This window comes from Schistocerca piceifrons, unplaced genomic scaffold (genome assembly GCF_021461385.2).
Source record: "Schistocerca piceifrons isolate TAMUIC-IGC-003096 unplaced genomic scaffold, iqSchPice1.1 HiC_scaffold_1297, whole genome shotgun sequence".
Lineage (NCBI taxonomy): Eukaryota > Metazoa > Arthropoda > Insecta > Orthoptera > Acrididae > Schistocerca > Schistocerca piceifrons.
Genome location: NW_025727121.1, coordinates 72,501 through 78,988, shown reverse-complemented (window position 1 = coordinate 78,988; position 6,488 = coordinate 72,501). Strand labels below are relative to the sequence as shown.

Sequence of the window (6,488 nt, the reverse complement as noted above, 5' to 3'; positions counted from 1 at the left end):
ACGGGCCTGGCACCCTCTACGGGCCGTGGCCTCATTCAAGTTGGACTTGGGCTCGGCGCGAGGCGTCGGGGTAGTGGACCCCTCCCAAACACCACATGCCACGACAGGCGGCAGCCTGCGGGGTTCGGTGCTGGACTCTTCCCTGTTCGCTCGCCGCTACTGGGGGAATCCTTGTTAGTTTCTTTTCCTCCGCTTAGTAATATGCTTAAATTCAGCGGGTAGTCTCGCCTGCTCTGAGGTCGTTGTACGAGGTGTCGCACGCCACACCGCCAGCCCGGCTGTGCACGCTACCGAGAAAGTACCGGTATGCGAACCGCCAGGCGACGGGCGCGCATCGCACGTTTGAGGAGACGCGGCCCGGCCCCACAGGCGGCCGCGACACTCCCAGGTCTGCGAAGCGGGGGCAAACGCCGCGCGCTTCAGTATACGTAGCCGACCCTCAGCCAGACGTGGCCCGGGAACGGAATCCATGGACCGCAATGTGCGTTCGAAACGTCGATGTTCATGTGTCCTGCAGTTCACATGTCGACGCGCAATTTGCTGCGTTCTTCATCGACCCACGAGCCGAGTGATCCACCGTCCTGGGTGATCTTTTCTCAGTTTCCGCCGTCTCTTTCGAGACGGTCGCATAGGCGGGAGTGAGGCGTGTGGCGGCCCCTGTTCCAGCGTTCTGTGTCCAACGGCCTCACGGCCGACGGGCGTCGTACGGCTCCACACCGGAGCGGACAGGCACTCGGGCGAAAGTCATTCAAAACCGGCGCCAGGGCGCCAGGTGCCGCAGGCCAGCCGCTCCAGCGCTTCAGCGCTCGTACCACACAACATTGCCGCTAGTTTTGAGAGGCACGCGTGGTTCCGCACGCGGCGCACGGCTACGGCGAGCCGTACAGGTAGCGTGTTGCGCGACACGACACGCACATCGAAAGACATGCAGTCTAGTCGGTAATGATCCTTCCGCAGGTTCACCTACGGAAACCTTGTTACGACTTTTACTTCCTCTAAATGATCAAGTTTGGTCATCTTTCCGGTAGCATCGGCAACGACAGAGTCAATGCCGCGTACCAGTCCGAAGACCTCACTAAATCATTCAATCGGTAGTAGCGACGGGCGGTGTGTACAAAGGGCAGGGACGTAATCAACGCGAGCTTATGACTCGCGCTTACTGGGAATTCCTCGTTCATGGGGAACAATTGCAAGCCCCAATCCCTAGCACGAAGGAGGTTCAGCGGGTTACCCCGACCTTTCGGCCTAGGAAGACACGCTGATTCCTTCAGTGTAGCGCGCGTGCGGCCCAGAACATCTAAGGGCATCACAGACCTGTTATTGCTCAATCTCGTGCGGCTAGAAGCCGCCTGTCCCTCTAAGAAGAAAAGTAATCGCTGACAGCACGAAGGATGTCACGCGACTAGTTAGCAGGCTAGAGTCTCGTTCGTTATCGGAAATTAACCAGACAAATCGCTCCACCAACTAAGAACGGCCATGCACCACCACCCACCGAATCAAGAAAGAGCTATCAATCTGTCAATCCTTCCGGTGTCCGGGCCTGGTGAGGTTTCCCGTGTTGAGTCAAATTAAGCCGCAGGCTCCACTCCTGGTGGTGCCCTTCCGTCAATTCCTTTAAGTTTCAGCTTTGCAACCATACTTCCCCCGGAACCCAAAAGCTTTGGTTTCCCGGAGGCTGCCCGCCGAGTCATCGGAGGAACTGCGGCGGATCGCTGGCTGGCATCGTTTATGGTTAGAACTAGGGCGGTATCTGATCGCCTTCGAACCTCTAACTTTCGTTCTTGATTAATGAAAACATACTTGGCAAATGCTTTCGCTTCTGTTCGTCTTGCGACGATCCAAGAATTTCACCTCTAACGTCGCAATACGAATGCCCCCGCCTGTCCCTATTAATCATTACCTCGGGTTCCGAAAACCAACAAAATAGAACCGAGGTCCTATTCCATTATTCCATGCACACAGTATTCAGGCGGGCTTGCCTGCTTTAAGCACTCTAATTTGTTCAAAGTAAACGTGCCGGCCCACCGAGACACTCAATAAAGAGCACCCTGGTAGGATTTCAACGGGGTCCGCCTCGGGACGCACGAGCACGCACGAGGCGGTCGCACGCCTTCAGCTCGCCCCACCGGCAGGACGTCCCACGATACATGCCAGTTAAACACCGACGGGCGGTGAACCAACAGCGTGGGACACAAATCCAACTACGAGCTTTTTAACCGCAACAACTTTAATATACGCTATTGGAGCTGGAATTACCGCGGCTGCTGGCACCAGACCTTGCCCTCCAATAGATACTCGTTAAAGGATTTAAAGTGTACTCATTCCGATTACGGGGCCTCGGATGAGTCCCGTATCGTTATTTTTCGTCACTACCTCCCCGTGCCGGGAGTGGGTAATTTGCGCGCCTGCTGCCTTCCTTGGATGTGGTAGCCGTTTCTCAGGCTCCCTCTCCGGAATCGAACCCTGATTCCCCGTTACCCGTTACAACCATGGTAGGCGCAGAACCTACCATCGACAGTTGATAAGGCAGACATTTGAAAGATGCGTCGCCGGTACGAGGGACCGTGCGATCAGCCCAAAGTTATTCAGAGTCACCAAGGCAAACGGACCGGACGAGCCGACCGATTGGTTTTGATCTAATAAAAGCGTCCCTTCCATCTCTGGTCGGGACTCTGTTTGCATGTATTAGCTCTAGAATTACCACAGTTATCCAAGTAACGTGGGGTACGATCTAAGGAACCATAACTGATTTAATGAGCCATTCGCGGTTTCACCTTAATGCGGCTTGTACTGAGACATGCATGGCTTAATCTTTGAGACAAGCATATGACTACTGGCAGGATCAACCAGGGGAGCTGCGTCAACTAGAGCTGAGCAGCCGGCCGCCCGGGGGAGTGTGTCCCGGGGGGCCCGCGCGAACACGCAAGCGTCCGCTCAATCATTCTGCAAACAGGAGGAGGCTGAGCTCCCCTGCACAATACACCTCGAAACCCTCTCAGGTCCCGGCGGCGCGCAGCGCCGTCCCAAGTACTTGGTCGGGTTCGAGAGAGGCGCAATCGCCCGGAGTTAGGCGAGTAGACGCTTTCGGTGCGACCACCCGTGCTCCCAACTGAGCTTGCCGCTGCCGACAGAGGCCCGGGAGCGTGCTGTCGTGGCATTGCCGGCGGGAGACAACACGCGCCACCTACGGTGACCGGCAGCTCCAACGCCAGCGCCACAGAAGGACAAAAGCCCCACTTGGGTGCCGAAGCGAACTCTCCCAGCACAGCGCACGCGCCAACACATCCGCACAGCTGCGATACAAACCACCAGCGAGAACCGCTGGGGCGACCGAGCAGCAGACGGCGTCGCGGCGCCGAGCGCCGGGCGGCGGCGCATCCTCAACGCACACAGTCCTCAATCGGACCAGCACACTGAAGATGTCCACCGCGCTTCGCACCGGGCCCGCGAGGACCTACTTTGGCCGCACGGCGCCGCGCGCAGGGTGCGCCGGCGCGCAGCTGCGACGCCTGCCGCGTCCGTCGGCCGGCGCGCCTGCCACTGGCCGCCCCCACCAGCCGGCTGTAGCGCGTGCGCCCACGCACCGCGCGGCCAGCACGCCGGGAGGCGCCCCCTCACCGGCCGGGGACGGTCCCACCCAGCCACCGCCGCGTATCGCTTCACACCCAGATGCCGTTCAGTTTCGTCGGCATGGTGGGTATCGCTGGAACAACCGGTTAGTACCTCAACCTATCGTCGCCATCACCGATTCACCCCTAGCGAGAACAACCGCACCACAACAGGTTACCATTTGTTCATTTGCGTAACTTCACCAGAAAACGCAGGCGTCCATCGCCATTTGCAACTTCAACGATTATTGCATGCCTGTGTCAGGTGTCACGCCACACTACGTCTGCCCACATACACGCAACAAAATGTGCACGCCTAGACAATACGTGGAAGGTGGCCCCCGTACGTATGCGATGTCCATTGCTCGAACGACTGTCAACCGGCCTCTGTAGCATGTCGCAGATATGGAACGCGGTGCACCATGCCATCACGGTGTGTGAGGAGAGACGACTAGGTCCGAATACATCAACAGACAGCTCATGCTGATCGCCATCCACGGCGTCCGTTCCTCCCACACGTCTCTATGGCGTACCACACTGCAATCCAGCTCTCATAGGGAGACGACACGTAGCTGCGTGCACAATATTTGCACTGTATGGTCCGCCGTTTTTGGGCGCAGTCGTTGTGCGGTCACACATGTGCCACGATGTATCATTCAGTACATAAGGACGAATGTGCAGTACAGATTGTGGTTCACGCGTACGACATCAGCGGACAGTTGACACAGGCCGCACCACAACGTAGCCTGAGTACGTCGCATGCGAAGGGCATTGAACATGCAAACTTCTCACCAACCAGCTTGCGAAGGCAGGGGGCAAGGTGGGGACGTGGGGAGGGGCGGCATGTACGTCCTGCTGCCATCCACATTACAGTGTACAGCAGGAGCATGTGGAAAGTGAGCAAGACTTGCAAGGTGTTTAACATGAAGCGATACACAGGGGTGCGGGCAGTGCGAGTAGCGAACTATATTGCGAGGGTTGCGGGTGGGCAACACTACAGTAATTGAACGAGTCGTATAACAATTACAGAGCAGGTTTAGGCGACAACGTGGGTTACGTTAAGGCGACAACATGGGTTAGGTTAAGGCACAACATGGGTTAGGTTAAGGCACAACATGGGTTAGGTTAAGGCACAACATGGGTTAGGTTAAGGCACAACATGGGTTAGGTTAAGGCACAACATGGGTTAGGTTAAGGCACAACATGGGTTAGGTTAAGGCACAACATGGGTTAGGTTAAGGCACAACATGGGTTAGGTTGAGGCACAACATGGGTTAGGTTAAGGCACAACATGGGTTAGGTTGAGGCACAACATGGGTTAGGTTGAGGCACAACATGGGTTAGGTTGAGGCACAACATGGGTTAGGTTAAGGTACAACATGGGTTAGGTTAAGGTACAACATGGGTTAGGTTAAGGTACAACATGGGTTAGGTTAAGGTACAACATGGGTTAGGTTAAGGTACAACATGGGTTAGGTTAAGGTACAACATAGGTTAGGTTAAGGTACAACATAGGTTAGGTTAAGGTACAACATAGGTTAGGTTAAGGTACAACATAGGTTAGGTTAAGGTACAACATAGGTTAGGTTAAGGTACAACATAGGTTAGGTTAAGGTACAACATAGGTTAGGTTAAGGTACAACATAGGTTAGGTTAGGTTAGGTTAGGTTACACGTTGTTGTACGGAAAGGTGTAGGGGGGGGGGGGGCGGGGGCGGCAGGTTCGTTGATAGTGATTATAGTAAGTGAATGCTTGTGACATGATCAGATTTGTCACGTCAGGATGCACCTTTGGCTTATTAGAGGCGGCGCTCCAATTCTATGCTTGTGTGAGACCTGTGTCTTTGACTCATGTCATTGTTTGTGCGCTGTGACAGGAGGTACTATTGTGATGTTGGGTGCACCGTTGTATAGGACATGTGTGGGTGTTGGTGCCTGGTCTGCGCAATGGTGGATGTCGAAAGGCTGGGATATTGTATTTTCCGCACGGACCTCCTGGTCTGGTTGTGATAGTGTGGATTGTGTAATGTGGCGGAGAAGATGCACTGGATGTTGTTCCATGCTGGTGCTTACATATTGTATGTGCGCCTGTTAGAAGCAGAGAGTGGTGCGTGATCAGAGTGTCTGGCTGACGTGTGGTTCCCATTTTGGGCAGACTCTTTCAGCATGTATACGGACAGTTGTGTATATTTGCTGTAGTTTGATGGCTCTGCATTGATTACTAATCAGCGCCGTGTGTACGGGTAATCTGGTTCCAGTCCAAAATGTTCCATCTGTGTACATTAGTGACAAAGACTCCCCCCATGCAGTGGGGCTCGGTCTGTTATAACTCTTCCGCGTAATATATTTGCCCCACGTTTTTGCGACTGCGAGTGCGAGTGCAACGCGCATGGGGACCGACATGCTGATGGCTCGGTATCGGACGCCGTACAGTGAGCAACGCGATCGCGTCTCTCGCTCGTAAGTGGTACAGGTCGCGGCTCATGTATACGGACAGCGGGAATGTCGCATATTGGAAATAACTCTTCATGAAACGCAAGTTATAGGGGTGGATTGCACTTTACGAGTGCGGGAAACGTCCGCCGTTCATCCGCTGGAGGTGCGAGTTTGGCGGTTGGGGTGGTGCACGAACGGGTGCGGGTGGCGTCATTGCCGGTCCACGGCTTCGTGCGGCAGAGCCACTGGAGATTGGGTGCTATGGTCGACAGAGGCTGCAGCCTTTGTGGGTGGCGTCGAAAGGCGGCCACTGTGGCGCCATCGCTGTCTTAGTCGGCTTGGCGTCTCATAGATGGCGGTAGCGTCGTTGCAGGAGGTCATGTTGCGGGAGACCTACAGATGGCGGTATGTTTTGTGGTGCGGACGTAGTGTTGTCAGATGCGCA

The 6,488-nt window shown here is 55.3% G+C and overlaps 2 non-coding genes across 2 annotated transcripts; both read right to left on the bottom strand.

The window, feature by feature from the left end:
* Positions 1-433: 433 nt before the first annotated feature.
* LOC124731632 lies at positions 434-588 on the bottom strand. The gene has a single exon (XR_007008383.1). It is a non-coding gene; the product is annotated as a 5.8S ribosomal RNA (ribosomal RNA).
* A 352-nt stretch (positions 589-940) lies between these two features.
* On the bottom strand, positions 941-2,853 carry LOC124731639. Its single transcript, XR_007008390.1, has one exon. It is a non-coding gene; the product is annotated as a small subunit ribosomal RNA (ribosomal RNA).
* Between the last annotated feature and the right edge of the window lie 3,635 nt (positions 2,854-6,488).